This window comes from Cyprinus carpio, chromosome A3 (genome assembly GCF_018340385.1).
Source record: "Cyprinus carpio isolate SPL01 chromosome A3, ASM1834038v1, whole genome shotgun sequence".
Lineage (NCBI taxonomy): Eukaryota > Metazoa > Chordata > Actinopteri > Cypriniformes > Cyprinidae > Cyprinus > Cyprinus carpio.
The window spans coordinates 21,862,837-21,884,636 of NC_056574.1; the positions used below are offsets into that span (position 1 = coordinate 21,862,837).

The 21,800-nt window shown below is 37.2% G+C and overlaps 1 protein-coding gene across 4 annotated transcripts in view; it reads left to right on the top strand.

The window, feature by feature from the left end:
- Nucleotides 1–21,800, top strand: part of LOC109057926 (retinoic acid receptor alpha-B-like) — a 126,781-nt gene that overhangs the window by 27,205 nt on the left and 77,776 nt on the right. For 3 of the 4 annotated variants that reach the window (XM_042723519.1, XM_042723513.1, XM_042723535.1), the window contains exon 2: nucleotides 12,810–12,880. The exons of the other annotated variant lie outside the window; for it this stretch is intronic. The gene's annotated coding sequence lies outside the window, so the exon portion shown is untranslated. The remainder of the gene's footprint in view (nucleotides 1–12,809; nucleotides 12,881–21,800) is intronic. 4 annotated transcript variants of the gene reach the window in all.

Below are 21,800 nucleotides of genomic sequence, written 5' to 3' on the forward strand. Positions count from 1 at the left end.
CATGAACAAAGTGAATTCCAGTATAGTTTCAGAATAGGGGCTCCCTCCTTTTGCAGAAAGCGCTCTCACCGCAGCATGGAAAATCCTTCACTCTTCTTCAGGAAGAGGGCCCTAATTTGGCTGCTTACCTTGGCATACCGAGTCTAATGAAGTAAGTTCGGCTTGGAGTGTGTGGTCTGCAAAAGCACCTGTGTGTGTTCAGGCGTTTGTGTGTGTTTGCGTAAGGGATTGAAGATGTAAATGTCATTGCTCTGTTGTCTTTTTGTGCATGCACTGCATTGTCTCCGCTCATCAGTATTGTTGGCTGAGTTTAGCATGTGTTTGACTGCATGTCTGTGATTTGTGAGTGTATAACTGAATGATTTAGGAGGGTGTGTTAGATAGAGGGAGTGAGTGAGTGCAGGGTGGAGGAGAGTGAGTATGTGTGGTCTGGATTGGCTTATGAGTCTCAGTCTAGTAAAATAAACACTCTAGTCTGCTAGCCCAAGAGATTATGCTACATTTTTGATAGCCACAAAAAAATAAAAAAAATATAAAAAAAATAAAACCCAGCTGGAAGGGCTGCATCATTTCCTCAACCTCATTCTGGCATGGTATTATACGTGTATGTCAGTGTGAGTGTGTTGCGATTTATATACTCTTTCTGTGTTGTTGAGAACAGAATCTCATAGGTCTAATTAATGATAATGAAAAGTGCCAATATGTTATATACAAAAAGTGAACAAAGAACCTCCTCTGAAGCTGTCAGTCACTTCAGTTCAGTGTTGAGTTCTGAACTCTTGTGAAACTCACAAGTTATATATATATAACAAAATCGTATTTACATTGTACAGCTTGTTGGTAGGAATGACCACATTCGCAAAAGTGCAGAAACCAGCCAGTGAGTTTGCATTTTTAGTGACATAGAGTGCTGCTAGAATGAGTATTAAAACGTGAGGTACAGCATTTTTGAACTTGTTCCATTGTCCCGAAGTAATTGGGTTTTTCGAATGTATTTTTGGTTAAATGCCAGAAATAAGATCTGTGGTTAATACAAGCTTTTATTCTATGACAGATTTTTTTTCAAGCTTTTACTATACTGGAAAAAGGCAGTTGCCAACAAGTGACTATACTGGGCTACAGAGATTGTGGGGGACTTTAAACGTCATCACACTGAATGGGAAAATTAATCTACTCGCTAGTACGCTTTTACAGCCTTGTGCTATTTATAATCGTACTTTTGAAAACTATTCTAACTCAAACATTCCAACTTAAAAATTTAAAAACTGAAAAAAAATATGTTTTGTATAATGACTGGAAGCTTAGTAGTGGTGACACTGAAATCACAAGACCAGGGTGTAGTTTGCTTAGTCTAACTTTTGCTTAGGGATGCACAATAAATATTGCACGATATAATCAGCGGTAAATCTCTACAAGTGCGCGCTTTCACGTGGAGCAGCATTTACTACACAGAGCAGTTGTTCACTGACAAGCTGCACAAAACGTGCAAAATATGATCATGGTTTTGCAAAGCCGATTACAGAACCGGCTTTACTGATGAGATGCACATTAAATATCGTGCTGATATTTATCGCGCATCCCTACTTTTTGCTTTTTACTTCTACTGATTATATGGCTTCAGAATCCATAAAGGTTGTCCATCCTTATGAACAAAATGTGCAAGAATCATAATTTTATTGGTCATGAGCTCATGTTCTAACTGCAATAATCCAAAGAAAAAATCCTATTGGCTTTTTGTTGCAGATACCATGGTGATGGTAACTTGCGTTATCCCTGCAGCACTCGATTGAGCAGATTTCTTCTGCTGCAGTTAAATGCCTCTGTTTGGCCATTACATTCACAGGCTCAACTTGAATGTCTGTGATTGGCTACAATGCTCAACATAGTAAAAATAAAGTAAAGAAACCTTTGACACAATGGGAGTAAATCTAAACAGAACTGCTGTAATCGACACTGTTCACGATTAGTTAATCGCAGCAGTTGTGATCGTAATCACAATTTCTTTCCAGATTAATTGTGCAGCTCTAGATTATTGTGATATTTGCTGCACAATGTATTCAATAAAAATATATATGAGAGTTGATTTGCCAGTGCATCTTGTTTATGTGTTTTGTTTATTGTGTGTGAGATGATCAAATGGGCTTCTTTTCTGCAGATTTTGTGCTGTTGTAAGTCCATCAATTCTTACCCAGTAATTCAGTTTGACACGTCTGCTCCGTGCCTGCCAAATACCTGTATTCCCTACCCTTCTTCTCCATGTTTTTAATGTGTGATTGAAGACAGATGTGGCTCAACATCTGTACATCTCTGGCAGTACTGCTGTGTTTCTACAGCTGATAAATTGGTGAATCTGCCAGTGCTGAATGTCTTACAGTGAAATTTACTTCCCAACGTTCTCGTTCTGACCTGCAGCTGCACACGCAGTACCTGCGGACGTCTCATGATCCTCTTGCCAGATACTGTTGTCAGAAGTCACCCGTGGTTATTCGAGAATAGAAATGTGTTTCTGCACAGGATCCTGTTGGGATGATCAAAGGGATCTCCTTCTGTCCACATTTAAACCCTTTTTAATGATCATCACAATGTTAACACAGCTATACAATGACCTCTGTTCACCGTTTATTGGGTCAGGGTCCATCTGAAGCTGTCCTCTGTTCGTTAGTTCAGATTGTGCAAGATCACACACAGGCTTCAGAATCCCAGTGGAAACACTTAGACAATCAGGAAAACTGCCCCCCCCCCCGTTGTTCTTTTTGTACGCTGAGGAAATGTCTATTATGAATTTGGACACAAGTAATAAGCATAAAGATTAAACAAATATTAGAAATTATAATGCAGGGAAAGTAAAAATAAGCCCAAAAGGGCATAAAAAGTAGAAGTAGTAGAAAAACCAATCATGCTATTCATGCTACCATATCAGCAAAAATATTTTAAAGAAGAAACTTGGAGAAAACAAGAAGTGTGCTAGAAGAGCATCTTTTATTACCAAATAAAGAGAGGCCCCTAGACAAAACTACACAACATTCAAGAGAAACAAATAATCATGAAATTAACAATCTGTCATAATGTACTTGTTCCAAATTCGTTTTCTGTTAAAGGGTTACTCCACCGCAAAATTAACATTTTGTCATTAATCACATATACCCCCATGTCGTTCCAAACCCGTAAAAGCTTCGTTCGTCTTCGAAACACAATTTAAGATATTTTGGATGAAAACCGGGAGGCTTGTTACTGTCCCATAGACTGCCAAATAAATAACAGTGTCAAGGTCCAGGAAAGTATGAAAAGCATCGTCAGAATAGTCCATCTGCCTTCAGTGATTCAACTGTAATGTTATTAAGCGACGAGAATACTTTTTGTACACGAAGAAAACAAAAATAATAACTTTATTCAACAATTCCTCTCCTCTGTGTCTCTCCAAATCAGCGTAGCGCCATTTTGTCAAATCTAAGCAGTACGCAGGCAGCGTACGCTCTCTGTGTCAGATTTGACAAAATGGCGCTACGCTGATTTGGATACGTTACGGTTGAATCACTGAAGACAGAAGGACTATTCTGACGATGCTTTTCATACTTTCATACGTTGTTTGAAAGTACACTGTTATTTATTTGGCAGTCTGGGACAGTCACAAGCCTACCTGTTTTCATCCAAAATATCTTAAATTGTGTTTTGAAGACGAACAAAGCTTTTACGGGTTTGGAACGACATGGGGGTAAGTGATAATGACAAAATTTTAATTTTGGGATGGAGTATCCCTTTAATCTGTCTGTGGAACACCACAGGAGAATTCGGAACAATCTTTACACACCACTTTTTCATACAACAGCAGTGACCTTCGGCTGTCAAGCACAATAAAAAGAACTTTAAAAGAGGTCCATATGACTCATGTGCTTTATTCCAATTCAGCTTGATTGCTTTGCGAGAACAGAATGAAATTTAAGTAATTATTTACTCTCAAATCAAATCATTCCTATACATCATTATACAGCTCTCAAAACAAATACAGTGTTTATGGTGCAGGTTATACATTAACACCATCAAACATAATTCATTCTCGTATGGTTTGGGACCAAGCGTCATGGTGTGAAATCTGCACCATATTTAATCTGAGCACTGTATAATCATTTGCATGAATGATTTGATTTGAGAATAAAAAGTGACTTTCAGTCTATTCATCACACAAAGCTATTATAAATCTTCAGAGGACAAATCCGGTACATATGGACTATTTTAATTGAATGTTTTCACTATTGTTGTATGGAAAATCTCTTTTTAAATTTACGTTTCAGTGACATGGGGGTGATTATTGAATAAATGGTAACAGAATTGTCAGTTTTGAGAGGTGCAACACATGAAAAGAAACCCAGTAGAACAAAGTAGTTGGAAAAGAAAAAATATATATATATATATTTAAGTATTTATGAACAGTTTTGCTCCTGCCAGCTGGGCAAGATTTGAAATATTACATTCACCATGAAGATGTTGTTTTGAGGCTGAAGTTTTAGTTTCTAAACTACTTTAAAGCACACTAGAGTATTCAGAAACCCGTTTTCTTCACGTTTTTATGTGGCATTTGTTAGTTAACAAGAGCTATTGATGTTGCTGGTGTCTCAAAGGTCTTCAAGGCTTCCTTTCAAGACGTTCTTATCAATGACGACCTGGGCTTTAGCATTTAGACTGGATTCTGACTGAGTACTTACAAACAAATTAACAATGCTTCTGTCAACACCACCTGCAGGCACAGGCTGAGCTATAATCTAGGAAATCTGGTTCCCTGGGCAGGGCAAGAGTCTCCAGTATTTAATCCCACTGTAATCCTTACCTTCACGCAACGATAGCGCAAGTCTGAGAGGAGGATTGATTTTCCTAGAGGGGGATGGAAAGGAGGGGGAAAGACTGACGAAGGCCTCTCTATTTATGCTCATGGGCCCAGAGGGGGAAAGTTTCAATTTTTCATGGCACAGCTCGCTGCCCCACTTTCCAGAGTTTTTAAAAAACACAGCTAGCTAAAACGATGAGATTAGTCACGCCTCACTCTGAATGCTCAGGTTTTCTACACACTAATGGAGCTCCTAAAATGAAACCCAATCTGGCTGTGATTATCTCTTGCAAAGGAAAGGTTTATGTGCTCTGATGTGTCATAGATCCTCAGCAGAGCCAATAGCACTATTCAGAAGGGATTAGATTTCAAAACAATGTTTGAGGTGGTGATTTCATGTACTGATTGACAGGATTGGAATCGCTGTAGTTTTTACTAAGATAGGAGGGCCTATTCCCTGGATGTGGGAACATTATGGATGGTCATGTGATCTGGATGCAGTTGTCTTGAAGCCAGCCGAAATAAACAAGACTTCTTCATATTGTGTGATATAATCGGAATGTTATGTTTTCATGGGAAGAAATTAATTAACACAAGACACTGCTACTGCAGTAGCTGTTCTGAGCAGTCTGTATGTTTCCATCCAAGCTGTGAAATTAATGTATGTAAAAAAATGATCACAGTATCGAATAAAGCAGTGCTTGCATCATGTATATGTGGAAATTGGCACAAAATTGTTTAGAACACACTTTTTTAGTAAAGCTTTTAATAAGTAGTTATTATTGCTTGCATTATTATAATTTAAACAGAAATGTTTTAATAATAAACATTTCTGGGAAAACTGTTACTCTTATTTGGTCAAATGACAATCTGAGATAAAGTAAATGTTTATTTTTAAGCATATTTATGCACAAGTCTTCTAACCAAAAAAAGAAATAAATATGTGTGTGTGTGTGTGTGTATATATATATATATATATATATATATATATATATATATCCCTTTTGTATCACATAGGATGACGCAAAACAAGAACTATGAAATGTCATTTTACTTGTAAAGTTAGCAAAATGTTAAAGTCTATAATGAAGGAGCACCAAGCAGCTATAAATAAAATGTTTGGAGTAGCTTCATTTATTTAGCGAAAATAATGCCACAAATAACACATAAATAACTTATCCGATTCCTCACATTTTTTTAATGCTTCTGAGTTAAAACTGTAGGTTGGTAGGTAAAAGATAAAAAAAGAAACAGTATGTAATATACTTCAAAATGTTTGCAGAGGTTGTTTGAGGAAAAGCAGACATGTTCAGTTTGGACTGTACATGATTTCCCTGACCTCCTCAGGGAAAACTACTCCTCTCCAAATAGAGCTAATGAGTCAAACATTTATTTTCTTTGCATAAACACAAACATGTGTAATTGTTATGTTATGCTGAATGGAGAAAAAAAAAAGATTGATAAAATAATTGAATAAATTATTTGTTATATGGATTCAAGGTCACCTGCAGCACCAGGCTGTTTACCATTTTTTCTAAGATGTGTATCCTCACCACTTGAGACACACAGAACAGAAAGTACAGCCATGGAGCTCAGAAATGCAGTCTAGTACTCAAGTGCACACACAGTACCACAGTGCCTCAGAGCTCAGTCTCCAGAGGCTATTTCTGGACGGAGAATCGATCTGCATGTAGTGGAGTCTGGGTAGCTGGTCGATAGCAGCCTATTAAAGAGATGTACCTGCTCAGCCCGCAGTGCCACTATGTGCGGTCATCTTCTGGTATGTAGAAGAGTGTGTCTGTGTGTGTGTGTTTCGTGATTTGTGTTTAGTATTAGTAGGAATACAATATGGCTACTTACACAATTGTCAATTTATTATAGACCACTGAGGCACTTTACTGATGTGTAGGGACAGACTTTCACACAAGTAAACAAAAGGACTGAATTTAGAGTGTTTTATTAGAGTACCTTCTATTTAGAGTAGAGTATCTTGAATGTAGTTTGTTCTGTTTGGAGTGTACAAACTCTGTTTGTTCGATGGTCTTGACATAGTGCTGTGAAGGTGGATTGTTTAAGGTTGAGGTGTGGCCATAAGTAAAGTCAAGTTTTTGATGGAACGCAAAAGGTGTGTTGACCTAAGCTGTTTAGACACCACCCAAACGGAAAACGAAGTATGTAAACTACCATTCAAATGTTTGGAATCAGTATATGAATGAAATTGATCAAAAGCGACAGTAAAGAAACGTGTAATGTTACAAAAGATTTCTATTTCAAGTAAATTCTGTTCTTTTGAAATTTCTGTTCATCAGAATAAAAAATGTATGTATTAAAATAGGAAACTGTTATTAAAAATTTTGGAATAATCCACAATTTTACTGCTTAACTGTATATTTGATTAAATAAATTCAGCCTGAAAAATATTTAAAAAAAATTGTACTGAAAATTTTGAACAGTATACAACAGGTGAGGATGTTTTAAAATACTTTCTATCCCAGCTTAATATGCAGAGACAACCAACTTAATATGCAGAGACAACCAGAGGTAAACCGTTTGTAGCCTCATCCTCATGTCATTCCAAAACCTCGATGATTTTCTTTCTTGTGCGGAGCACAAAAGAAGATATTTTAAGATCGATAAATTCCAAACAGCATTGGACCCCATTGACTTTAACTGTATGGACAATCACAGAAACATTCTAAAAGTATCTTCATCTGTGTTCCCAAAAAAAAAAAAAAAAAAAAACGTCGTACAAGTTTTTGGAACAACTTGAGGGTGAGTAAATGATAACTGAACTTTCATTTTTGGCCGAACTGTCCCTTTAAAGCTTTGCTCAGAATATAGATTTTTTTTTTGCTATATGGATACATTGGACAGACTCAGTGATCCATGCACACTAATGTTACACCTTCTTTTGAGCTTTCATGTGCTTTATTAACACAATGTTGTAAGATCTGAAGACAACACAGTGCTGCTAGCCATTCCACAGCAGACAATTAAAGGAGAAGCTCTCACCTATCAATAAACCAGCTTACTAAAATACACAACGCTCATTCAAGTGGGGGGCGGTTTAATCTTATCAGCATTCAGAGCACCTACAATATGCTTCCCACTTATTTACATTCCCACTTCCCTCGTGCATTGTGTTGTGAAACACGCAGCTTGACTTTTATTTTTTTCTAAACTTTCAGAGACCTTCTGATATCCTGACATGTTCTCTCATTATGTATGACTGTATTGTATTGGTCAGCACTACTTCCTCCCCTCTTTACTGAAACACCTTGCCTGACCCGTACCTTTAAAAGCAACTATTCAATCTTACGCCTCATTTCCAAATCCACCTCCCTTCCTAATACATCTTACCACTGATCTTTGGAGTAAGGGTTCAGACAAAAGCCTGACACAGGCCCATCCTGCACCAGCCCCTGAACCCGTGGGGGAAACATGTGGCACACACTTCAGCAAGTATGGCTGTGTCTCAGACTCAGGGGACTCAAGGACAGTTTAGTTTTTATCACTCGATTCCCATCAATCCTCAGCTCCCAAGGACAGAGTGTTCTGAGTGCAGGGGCTTCCCTCCAGGGATCGCCTGTTCCCGTGATTCATCCCCTCTCTCCTCTCATCTTGGCTAAAGCCAGAGCTGTGTCGCGTTTAGTCACCCGCTTTGTCCCTGTTGGCCCGGCTGCTGTTACTCATGGCTTATTTTAGGCTACAGTTCTGGCTGCCACAGGAGGTGTGGCTTGGCCTTTACACACAGATGACACAAGCAGTGCTCCCTGTCTTTAGACTTGTCTGTCAGCTAGCATGGAAACAGGAGAATTTGGGTGTCTGGATTGTCTTTCGTGCCTTCTGTCTGTTTAGGTGGCAGAATTATAACTAAAATTGTAATTGTTAAAATATTTTCTAGAACTGCAAGTCAGCCATTTGTCAGCAAAATCCCCCTGAACAGTGTAAACACTGTGGTGCTTTCAAATCATTGTTCTGTTTGTTTGAGCATTCCAACCAGTCTGCATAGCAACACTGACTCGGCCAATGGAGTGAGTTTGGGACGGGGCTATCTGTTTGACTGACCAGTGACAGACGACATGATTGTTCAGGAAACCTGTTTGTAAACAATCATTAATTTTGCAGTTCTTTTCAGTTATGTTAGTTCTTTTCAATGGTAAATTACTTTTATTTTGTCCCAGTTTTTGCAAAAACTATTTTAGTACTTTAAAACTGTTTGATTGAGCTGCTTGACTTATCAGCTTGAAACTGAACCAATGGCATAGTTCAGGGCGGGGCTGCCTGATTGTTGCCAGGCGGAATAGTATACTGTAAATATGTATATTATTAACTTAAAAAGTTATTAGTATTTTTCATTATATTTATATTATAAATGTTTTTAAACTTATAATAATTTTTAGTAAAAAAAATTTTTTGTGCATTATATTAAAACTTAATGTTTTAATGAAATCCCGAAACTTTAAATACTTTTAGCATAGAGGTGGATTTTATCAATATTGCTTTGTTCTACTGTGACACTTTCTCAAGATTTAATTTTGTGCATAATTTTCCTCACAGTTTCCATTCACTGCACTGCATTGGCCGTCAAATTGTGTGCCTAATGTGGAATATATTATTATTTAAACATGACATATGACACATGACAGTTTTAGAGGTTTTAGTCTTTCACTATTCAAATATTATCTGAGATGTTACCAGTATGGGTGCCGAGTGAACTGACTTGCTTTAAAAGGGATGTTGACAAAAGGAGTGTTTGGAAATCTGTTTGGAAATGTTTTCTTTTTAGATCCATTCATCGCCACTAAAATTTTGACACATTTTAATGTGGGTGAATTGTCTGGATGAAAGATATCTCATGACATTTGAGTTTGGTGGCTGTTTTTCCATTATGCTATATAGATTGGTGTCGTTTAGTGAAGGAGCCCATCTGCTCAGGATTTTTAGATTGCTATTTTGGACAGGTGTTGACATAAAGAATATACACAACTGAAAGTCACCCTGTTGAAAGATATACACACTTACTCAAGTGACTTTTGTATTGCCAGTCTTGTACATATCTGTTTATATCTCTCTTTATTTCTGTGTCCGTCTCTGTCTCTCTTTCTCTGCCTCCCTCTGTTATTTCTTTTCTTATGCATACAGAAATACACCTTTTTTCCTCCCCAAGACCTCTAAATGTATCTCATTCAGACCCCCGTCCCCCACTATAGAAGATTGTTTTCAGAGTTCAGCGGGAAGAGGTGCTTCATCTTGTGTCACTAGAGGGTGGTCCTATTTAGATGAGGGGGGATAAGGGTGACCTTTAGCCTTTACAGGGTCATCATCCATTAGGAAGTGATGGGTGGAAGTCACTAGTCACCCTGCTATGACAATTTGTCTTCTAGAATATTTTTCTGTCTTTCTAACTGCTCTTTTTAAGCTCATTCTACCCTTCCAAAAAAAAAAGTGATGCCCCATTTCATTCTTTCAGCTTGAAGCCCACACATCTCTGCTGTTTCCCCCGATCTCTTTTGTTCTTTATCCTGCTCTCTCTCTCTCTCAACAGACAGCAAATAAATTCCAAAGTGTCTGGCAACCTTTGACATATCAGCTAAAAAAATGCAGTATCTTTCAGTTTTTATTCAGTTTCTCGTGACTCCAGTGCCGCCCAATCTGTTCTGCTCTGCGGACTTGCGTAATCGTTTATGTAATGGCAAGTGTCATTTTAAACTGCGTAGCTGCATAGCACTTAATTCATGGAAAGCAATTTCTGTTCAACAACACTGTCATCATGTAATCCTAAAAACACGACAGATGCGATTAAACGACAGCACTGACTAGAAAGCGGATTACCTATTGGTAAAAATAAACCCAATCAACCAAGAATGACATCTATATGGTAATGAAACTCACAAGCCTGTCAAGAACATAATGACCTCAAAAGGAAAAGGAAAAAGTGAGAAATTATTATTACAAGAAAAACAATGCCTATATTAGGAATATATTGTTTTTTTCCATTATGTCATTTTTTTATGAAAGTTAAGTTTTTTTACTCCAAATCTTATTACCTTAATGTGAAAAAAGTGAGACCACTAACAAAAATGCAAAAACAAAACAAAAAAAAGTTAAAAAAATTAGAAAACAAAACAACACAGAAGACACTTTCAATATGGTCTTTTGTACCTGACTGTATTATTTCAGTTGTATTTATACCTCATGCCAATTAATATTTTATGCTAATTTTAACCCAGGTGTTATTTCAAAATGTCATACTATAACATTGAGTGTTGTTAAAGCCTCTTTCAGGCTTGTGCTTGATAGAGATGTCATAAGCCTGGAAGAGCTCACATCTACAGTAGACGCTTGACTTTTAATATAACAGAAATAGAAGGAATCTGGTGGGTTGGGAACATTGTGTTTCACTGCACGAATGCTGTCACCCTTTTAAAATGTCACGCACTCTCACCATCTGAAGGTCGGAACGGGTGATGGGACCACTGTTGATAGCTAGAGCACTTGGACAGGACAGGTGACCTGCTGACAGAGCTTGGTCATGTTTGTCAGACTGGGTAGATGGCACATGTGGCCCTAGTGCTGTCTGGAATGACATTTCAGTGTCTCTGAGCAAACAGCCCTTGAAGGCGCCTCACTGGCACCTTGTTTCAGAGTTTGAGTTGAGAGGGAGTAGTTAGGTAACTTTGAACCAATCAGATTCTTGTGGATTGATGAGGTCAGATTTGGCAGACACAGTGCTTGATATAGGTTGGATTATTTCTGCTGTTTCGCTAGCTAAAATAGTAGAGGATGGCAATTGCAACGCCAAGTTATTGTTGTTAAACCACATACAGGTTGTCAAATGACAAAATGCAGTTACCTGTAAACTTACACAAATGTACAAAAGGAAGTGCATATATATTTTTACTCCATGTTTGCTGGAGTAAGAGAGCAAGTTTTACAAAAAATTCACTGAAGCAAAGACGGAGTCTAAAAACATTACCTCGGTTAACAAAAAGCCACAAATGCAATCACTCACTCACTCTCAAAGTACACTTTGTGGTGTTGTCAGGGTGGGAGAGGACAATCTTTCTGGCACACACACATTCACATGCATATGTGCACTACCTTTCCTTCACTGTCACATTTTTCTTACTAAGCGTTCAAACACAATAAGCCCGAGCACATGATGAGACAGGAAATGTCAGAGTAAGAAAAATCACACTCTTCCATCTCTCCTCCTATATATCAGATGTGTAGCTGCAGTCATCTGATGAGTTTGACCTTTAAAATAAGCTTCAGTAATCCATGAATCAAAGCCTTCAAACTGTGTGAAACACATGACTCTTTGTTGTCACCTCCTTTATAAATCACAAAGCCGTCACAAGATGACAAGCCATTCTTTTAAGTGAGTTCACTGGAATATTCTTTGACAGGAGCAAGAACCTTTGAAGTCCATGAATGAAATATTCAGTAATGCATCTTATGTTTTACAAGTGTGCCATAGATCAACACTGAGGGTGGTGGGAAAGGGATAGGTAATGTTATTTGTGGCCTTTAATTTGATTTGTTGTTTTTTTCCTAACAATATTCTCATGCCAATAATTGACATTTTTAGTTACGTTTTTCACATTATTCTTTTTGAAAAAATTTGATTTACTACAGTTCAATAAACAAAACTCAGTTATTTCCACCACCAAAATCCAAACTACGAACAAGCTAAGATCATTTGAATACAAATAAGTTCACAACATGTAACAGTTTTGAATAACTTCACACACATTTTTATTGTAATATGTGACTGATAGTGGCAGCATAATTATGCTTGTCAATTTTATGTGTCATATTCTACTTCCCTTTTCAGTCTAAGCCTCTTCCTTAAAGAATAAATAAAATGAAATATCTATGTCAGTTTCAATTAGTGTGGATGACTGCTGGAGCAGAGAGAATATCCTCTCGTATCTGTACTCAGTGCCCCAAACCTCTAAATCCTGTTCTCTTTTTCTCTTTCAAGTGTTTTTCTCTGGTGTGGTGCTGTTCCTCTGACTGTCTGAAGAGATTTAAGACGGAGAAATACAGCAGCAGGTAACTCTACTCAGTCATTAAGAGCTGTTTTATTTGGCCCCTTCTTAAAGGATTCAACAGCCGGAGAAATGGAGTATAAATGAGGTAGGCGTCAAAATGGACGCATGTCATATTTTATTTCCATGTAGCTTCTAATCAGATTGTAGCATTTTAAAGAGCGTTTCGAAAGCCAACCAGGATATGAGCTTCATGTGGAGTCTGTTTCCGTCCTCCAAAACCCATCAAAATAAATCATGTCACTCTTAGTCACACGGCACAGCTCTGTTAGCACAGATGCAGAATGCTAAAATGGATACAAGTCTTTCTGAGAATGAACTAAGATGACTTTGGACGTAGATTTGGGTATGGATGGTTGAGATGTAAATATCGGTTAAAAGACCCATATTTAAAGTGACCACAGATGTGTAATACAATTATTGAATATTTATAAAAATGCATTGTGATTGTGTGCATTGCCTTTGCTTGATGCCCAGAAGCATTTGTGTGGTTTTTTTCTTTTTGTTGGAAATTATTGACTCAGGGTTTCTGCAAGTCTTAAAAAGTCTTAATTTGGCCTTCCACAGGCCTAAAAAGGGTTGAAATCGGAGCAGAAAGACTAAAATTCATAGCATTAAAAATGTTGCATGCGCTGCAAAAAATAAATAAATAAAAAAAATTTCCTTAGTATTTTTGTTTTTGTTTTCCAATGCAAATATCTAAACATCTTAATTGTTTTTTTTTTTTAAGCATAAGCTTACTTAATTTTATTCAACTTCTGTCAGTGGGGTGAAAGCTTATTTTAATTTTGAATTAAGTTGATTATTATAGTCCATGGGCAGATATTTGTTCTTGTTTTAATGAAAAACTCACTTCATTTTTATCAACTTCTCATTAAACAGGACTTCTTATTTTATGCCATTTCACTTCTCAAGTAAATGTATCTTCATTTTTAAAGAATCTTTAGACATCTGCACTGAAAAACAAGACAAAAACACAGAGAAAGAATGTCACATTTCTGCAGTGTGATCAGAAGGTACAGTAAAGGTTATTTCCATATTATAGTGGTTAGGAGCAGAGGTGTTCAAGCAAGTGTTTTTTTTTTTTTTTTTTTTTTGGTAAAGTGATCTGTTGGAAGTTGCATTTCTAAACTTTAAAATGTTGCTAAAACATTTACATTTAGAGATCATATTGATGTATTCCATTCAATTTATTCCTTGCGTTTTCTTTACACAGAAAAAAAGACAGATATGTACAAGTCTGGTAATACAAATGACATAAAAATATCTTAAAAAGTCTTTCCTTCATAAAACCTGCAGACACCCTGTAGATAAACTATAAGGAAGAGGCAGCTGTTTGCAGGCTTTTTAGTTCACATTTTGTAGCCTCTAAATGTTGATTAAATGTACTTTCTTTCTTGAGTGGAATACAAAAGAAATATTTACGATGACTGTCAGTGGTGTCCAGTGTTGTTCTGGTCCCCACTGACTTTCACAGTATAGATAAAAACAGTTCTCGTGTTCTGATGAAGAAAAAAGGATGTCATAGATGTTTGAAAAAACATGAGGATGAAAGAATGATATCAGAATTTGAGTCAACTATATTGCTTTAATTTTTAATTGCACTTTACTGTATATTTGTTTCCAAGAAGGATTTATGAATACATCAAATTTTTTGTTACTCCTCCCTCAATACATCTCCAGTGCAATTCACAAATCATTTAGTTAGTTCTTGATAATAAAAAGCAAACCATATTGACTTCAAAAGGAGCATAATGACCCCACAATGCTTTGTCAGCTCTTAAAAAAAAGGTTGCAAATGATCTATTGTCTCTTTCGCTCATTAGCATGTAGTTTACATCCTTTATAAGAAAGGAAAGCTTGTGGTTTCTCCTCTCAGAGCGGTTCGCCTGCGGATCTGCAGAGCGTGCATCACCCCAAACACTTCAATGTTATCTTCTCTACTTCCTCCTCATTCCCACTGGGACTCTCATCCTCGCTTTGAAGTAGCTGCACTTGAAAAAGACATCTCATGCACGCTGAGAGGAGTAATATAAAAAAACGTCAAGAGGAGATTGGTTTTGGCTGCTCGAGTTAGAGGGATTTGTGGGTCAGACACAAAAACTGCGCGCAACAGCAAAAGGATGTAATTGTTGTCGTTGCTCAAAATCAAGCATGTGCCATTGTGAGAAAAACTTCTAAGCGATGCCAGGAGAACCATGCACCGTCCGTGCAGTGCAGTACCTTGTCTGTCTCTTCTGGCCCACTTAAAATAGCGAGACCTCCCTCCTCATTTGGTTGTGAAAACATTGCTCAGTTTTGTCAGTGTGTGTCCTTTCATGCATACGATCTGGCAAACAAGTGGATATCTCCCCCTATAGCTTGTTTGCATATATAGTAAATGCTTTAATGTGCCCCCGCTCTGCTCGATTGCTGCTTGCTTCTTTAAATCAGCCTATTTTAGTTGTGATGTTCATTTGATGTTAATTGAAGCCAAGGGATAATGACAGCGCTGGCAGGCACACTTGTTCTACTTTGCGCCGAGAATCAAAAAGCAGGCTGCAGCTTTCTGCCATTTTCCGTGTGTGACACAAGCAATCGTTTTCTATCAGACACCAGGGGTTTCATCTGGAATAATATGATGATTCTACAGGCTGTCGTAATGAAGGATTGTATGATGGAGGCTTGTTTTGGCACTTAACAGCTGGATGACATCAATTTAGGAAGCCTGCTTTTTGATGCATGTTTCTGCTATTTGTAGGGATTGTTGAATTTATACCGTTTTGGAAATGAATTTATGGTTAATAAGAGGTGATATGGTGTTTTATTGTGTTGTGATTGCAGTCGATATTCTTTGGAGTTAAAATACTTGGTCAAGCCTTGATGATACTGAGTTATGCCAGTCTTCAAAAGCAGGCAAGATATGTTCAGTGTTTAACAATGTATTTAGTAATGTTTATATATTTACAGTTTTGTTTTTTATTTACATAAAGCTACTTTTGTTTTTTATGAAATGTTAATGTGATTCAGGTGATCACACATTTGAAAAATTCACAAATTACCTTCAGAACAGGAGCAATTGTCTCATCCTGTGCCAACGATAACACATTCACATAGGACACGTTTACTGTAAGACATTTTATATTTATGTATAAAATAAGGTTAATTAATAATATATATCTTAATAATATGTTTATTTATGCTTTTTTTAAATAAACATCAATGATGGAGAGAGAGAGAGTCAGTGTCAAAAAAAAAATATATATATATATATATAAATATATATATATATATATAATATATATATAAAAAAAAAAAAAAGTTTTCATCATCTATTGGCTGGTTTCTAAAAAAAAAAAAAAAAAAAAAAAAAAAAAACACCTTTTATTAATTAACTTTTAATTTTTGATCATCTTTACACTGAGTTCTTGTGAGTGACCTTCAGGAAATGGCAACTCTATTTAATGTAAATATTATAAATAATTTAGTATCCTCATATTGTCATAATATTTTCATATGTTTTAAAGAATGATATTTCAACCCATTTTTACTTATGTATTTGACATAAGTGCATCAAATCAAAATAAAAATGAAGGGCAATGTATCTATAGTTTCATTAATTTTCATTCATTTTTGGCTGTTTGTAGTACTGTTCTCTGTGTATTTTGCTATTTCAACCATGCTTTATTTTGGAAAGAAAAGTAACAGACCAACTAGCAAGTCAAAGCTCAACTGTACCGATATTTAGTGTTTGAAAACATGTTACTTTTGGATTCTGCTGAAGTCTTTAAGGCATATGAAATATTGTGCTTTTTTTTTTTCTCTAAAATTCTCTCAATGCATCCGTGTATCTCATCCAGATATCTTCTTAGGTGTGAAAGGGTTAAGAGTTGTAGACTTGGTTTATGGGAAGGCATGCAGTTTGCGCCAAAGCCATCGGAGGGGGTTTGGTTATTGCCGGTAATAGCATCATTAGGGGGAGAAGCGTTCCAAACCATATTAAAGCCTTATAGCTGTATCAGTCATGTGAAATGATATGCCTTTGTTACGCCAGACTCAGCCCACCGTTTCATCTACCTAACCCAGAGATATGGCTTTCATTGCTATCAGGCCCGCTGCTGTGATAGATGATGCAGTTTCATGTGCCAACGGAGGCATATGTCTCTGCTTTTCACTTGTTTTTAATTAGCTTTCCAATCAGTGGCAGCTGGTCAATAGGGGGCGCTGGGGCGCCACCCCCCTCAAGTTAGCCAGGGAAGAAGCCCACTTTAACATGTAAAAAATAAGTTAAAATATATATTGCAAAATAATCATGAAATTGCTTTATTTACTCATACTATTTGTGTATATATGTTAGCGCCTATTAAAAATCAAAAAATCAAAACTCTGTTTCGTTTGTTGTGTGTGTGTGCGGGTGCCTGGACAAATGGGTGTCTAGCCACCTTTTTCTTGCCGTAAAAATGGGTGCCGCCATTTGTAAATTCTATGGGTCTGGCTTCTGGTCTCATCCGCATCCAGCTATTTTGAGCTGTACAAAACAGTTGCTGCTTGATATCGAAAATGTTTGTCTTACCATGTTATTTTAATGTGTTATCTTAATTATGAACACACTGGTTTGAAGTGCAAACAGTTTTACCATTTACTGCACATTTTTACCATTTACCGCAATTTACCTATATCCTCTAAATAAACCAATACCTGCCAATAAACCTGAAGTCTTGCCCATAGGCTTAAATCCGCATTGCAGAAAAAGGTGGATTAGGCCCATAAACTTTTGAAAAGCATGTGACTTGAGGCTGAGCTTTAATTGGCTTTTTTCAGATTGTCCGGTTTCAGACCCTCCCACTTTTGAATTTAGCAAATCAGTATGGTTTTTATATATTTTGGCCTCGTGATTGGATATCTCTTCTAAAATAAAAGTAAATTTGATTTTATTGTGGGCAACGACACAGAAGGTTACTGAAACAATGCAGTTTAACTTGAGGCAAGTATTTAGGAGATTGCAGTTTTTACATTCTTGTTATATTGGGCTTTATTAAACTTTATGAAAATATAATGGATTTATAATGCAATTTTTTACTAAAAGTCAATTTATTGAACAATTTTCAGGCTTTGAACTGAGATCTTAATGGATTTGATATCCTGTGGCTCCCTCATGTGGACAACATTGGTATTATGGCCTTCATCTCTGAATCACATTAATATAAATCCTGAAATTTTTTTGAATGATTACACATTTGATGATTACTTAAAGCCACCATGAAATCAGAATTGAAAATTCTTATTTTTTAATGGAGTACTGTTTATCATAAATAATTTATCTGTGCACTTCATTATTTATTTATTTTAATTCATGTAAACAGTGAGTGCTGTTAGGTATGTTTTGTGCCGTTGATTGTCCTCGTCGTCATCTTCCTCAATAGTGGAGAGAAATCTCCTCCCAACTAACTGCAAACTGGCATTCAGATCTGCCTCCATTTGGTTAGCAACGCCCCAACTTCCAATGATCCAGTCAATTCTTGAGGGATGAAAACAAGTCTCGCCCTCTCATTTCAGATGCCGTTTCACTCAGATAGATGTTGAAGTAGAGCAAAAAAAGACAATCGCTACTTTCGTTTCATGCCGACTTTAACTAACAATACACCCACTATTTACTATCAACTTCCATTTTTTTTGCTAAGCAGTAATGATACGTTATGTCACTTTTAAATTGTTATTTAACAATTGCATTCAGTCCTGCTGCCTGCATTAACAGTGTGATTCAGTTTTTTGTTATCACCAGCTGCCACTGTTTCCAATGCTAATCAGGATGATTTTATTGAGTCCATCCTCACTAAGATCATTTCCCCCATTATCATCTCAAAAATAGATTGATGAAAAGAAAAATGTTTACTCAAGCACTTTGGTGCGGGTTATATATCACTCGCAGTAAGATCTTTCCTGTGTAATTTTGAGATAAGGTGAAACAGTTCGACCCTCCATGCTGAAACTGCACGTCGGCCTCGAAACCGGTGCCCTTTAGTGTGGTTTCGGCGAGATAGTGTGAGAAGATATTCCTCTGTCTCTCTCTCCGGAGTGGAAGGAACTGAAGGGAGGAGGGAGGTAAGGTATGCAATGAGGGGGAAAGGTTTCCTCTCTCCTCAGTTAGGGTCATGTGAGCCACTTGACGGATAAGCCTTGGTGCGGCGGGCAGAAAGCGCTAGAGGCGCAGTGCTGATTAAAACTCAGACTGCTATCTATCATCTGCCCTCCCCCTCTGCCCCGGCCCCTTCCACCCTCCTCCAGCACTGTCTTCCTCGTATTATTCTCTGGTGTGGGCGCCACGTAACAGATGGGTTTCCCAGAATCCAATATCGTTCGGTGGGGTAAAAGCCATTTGCATGTGCCCATCACCCTCCTACAGAAGACACCCTTATTCCTTACAGTGTGAGTAGACCTCTGTGTCATGCATCTCTCTCTCTCTTTTTCTCTTTCTTTTCTGTCCTTCTCTCTTTCGCAGACCAATGTCCTCATTTCTCTCAGCCGGTCCTCTTATCTTTTCATGGTGGCTTTTCTCTCGCTGAGGATTTCGCTGAGGTTCTGAGACCATCTTATCTTTCATTTTTCTCTTTCTGTCAGATGTTTATGATTCAGTATTCAAAAGAGTGTTTTTTTGGCATGATAAACAGTGTTTACATGGCCAAGGAATTGATATTAACATTGAACATACATTAAAGGAATTGTTTAGCTAAAATTGAAAAATCTCACCCTCATGTCGTTCCAAACCTGCATGAATTTGTTTCCACATAGACAAAAAAAGGAGATGATCCTGACCAGGGTGCACATAAGTTTTTCAATCTGGTTCTCATGAGAGCACCTGGAGATTTGGTTTGGTGCTCACACTACACATAGTGTGACAAATAAAACAAAAAAAAAAAAAACAAAAAAAAAAAAAATCGTGATAATGGTATTACTGCAATTTTTTATTTTGTATTTTTAAATAAAATAACAAACAGAATAATAAATAGTGTAATAATACTATTATATTTTAAAATAAAAAGCATTAAATATAAATACAATTACTTTATAGTACACTTAAAAATACAATGCCTCTATTTACATTTACCTTTTTTTTTTTTTTTTTTTTTAATAAGAATTTTCATCATTTTAAAACCTAAAATCAGCAAGCTATTATTTTGGTGGGTTACTGGCAAGTAAGAGTGGAAGTGAAGATGAAAGTGAAGCATGTCAGTGAATGAAATGTCAGTTTTGCATATTGCTGTGAAACGGCGGCGCTTTCAGTTTGAATGAAGATCTTAGTCTAATTAAAACAGCGATTGTGCATTAACTGCTATCAACTATGTTGGCAAATGAGTGGTCTGAACTTATTTACACAGTGCATTTTTTTTATTTTGGTCGTGCATGCACACTTGCACACCACTTATACTGTATGCGCCCCTGATCATGACTCTTTTACACTGACAGTGAATGTGACCAGGGGCTGTCAAGATCCAGAAATCGTAATCCATTACTTTTTTGCTGTTCCAAGTCTTCATTTCACAGATTTTTGTAAGGAACAGACTGACAAACTCATTATTTGCTATAACTCTCAAATCTAATGCAGGCAATTTTTTAAATGTGCATATTTAAATTTGACACAATGAAAGAAATGACACTTGGCATCATTGACATCAAACCTGGTATGACATGACTTAACATATTTGTTTACATACTACTGTTCTAAAGTTTAATGTCACTAAGATATATATATTTTTTTATTTAAAAGGTATTTTTTTGGTGTCATACATTTTGGTGTCTTCTTCAAACAAAACCTCTTTATGACTTCAGAAATGCATTTGTTGCCATTTTTTCACCAGCCTCAACGTTCTGATTTTCAACATTCTCTGTTTTCAGAAGAAAGTTAAGGCTTTCAAATGAGATGAGGGTGCATAAATGTTGACCAAATGGTCTTTTGGGTGGACTATCCTGATAAAATATTTTGAATTTCAGGATGTTCATTTGTAAATAAATACATTTTGTCAATGTGTGCTAATTTTTCATCTCTGTGCAAGTCCTGAAGGTCATGTTCAGCTTGCTCTTGTTTGTTCCACTGGCTCATATAATACAGCATGGTTTGCACTTCCTGGGGATTTATCTAGATATATGGAGGCACTTTGTGATGAGTGGGGTGGGGACGAGAGCCGTGGGAACGGAGCGAGGCCGGTGGAGTGATTGGGAAATGAGCGACACCTGCTCCACTCACCGGTCTCGAGTCCCACGGAGGAGATCGGGAGGATACAAAAGAGGAGCGACGACAGTGAAGGACGAGAGAGGACCAGGCCTGGGTTTTATTTTGTAGTTTGGTTTTTGGTTTGTGCCGTAAATATGGGAAGAAGGAGGCGGGAACCGGCGAACACTCAAATAAAACTTTAATAACCAAAATAAACATAAAACAGCGTGACAGCCCCTCACGGGAGACTGCCGCGCACAAACCAAAAACCAAACACAAAATAAAACCCAGGCCTGGTCCTCTCTCGTCCTTCACTGTCGTCGCTCCTCTTTTGTATCCTCCCGATCTCCTCCGTGGGACTCGAGACCGGTGAGTGGAGCAGGTGTCGCTCATTTCCCAATCACTCCACCGGCCTCTCTCCGTCCCACGTGTGCAATAAGAGCCCAACACATCACACACTTCTTGTCTACTGGTTTGCAAAATGAGAAAGGTGAACATAATTTTTGTAGTTAGGGCTTGAGGTCAAGAATTTGGTTTCTGTCTCATTCTGTGTGCAATAAGAGCTCAGCATGCCTCTTTGTAGTTTCTCTCTCTCTCTCTCTCTCTCTCTCTCTCTCTCATTTTCTGAATCCTGGTGGCCTGTTTTTGAAGTCCCTCAGTAATAGGATTATGTGTGCCATGGCTGACTTTGTGAGAAAGGAAAAAGCAAAAAAGAGATGTCAACACACAGTGTTCC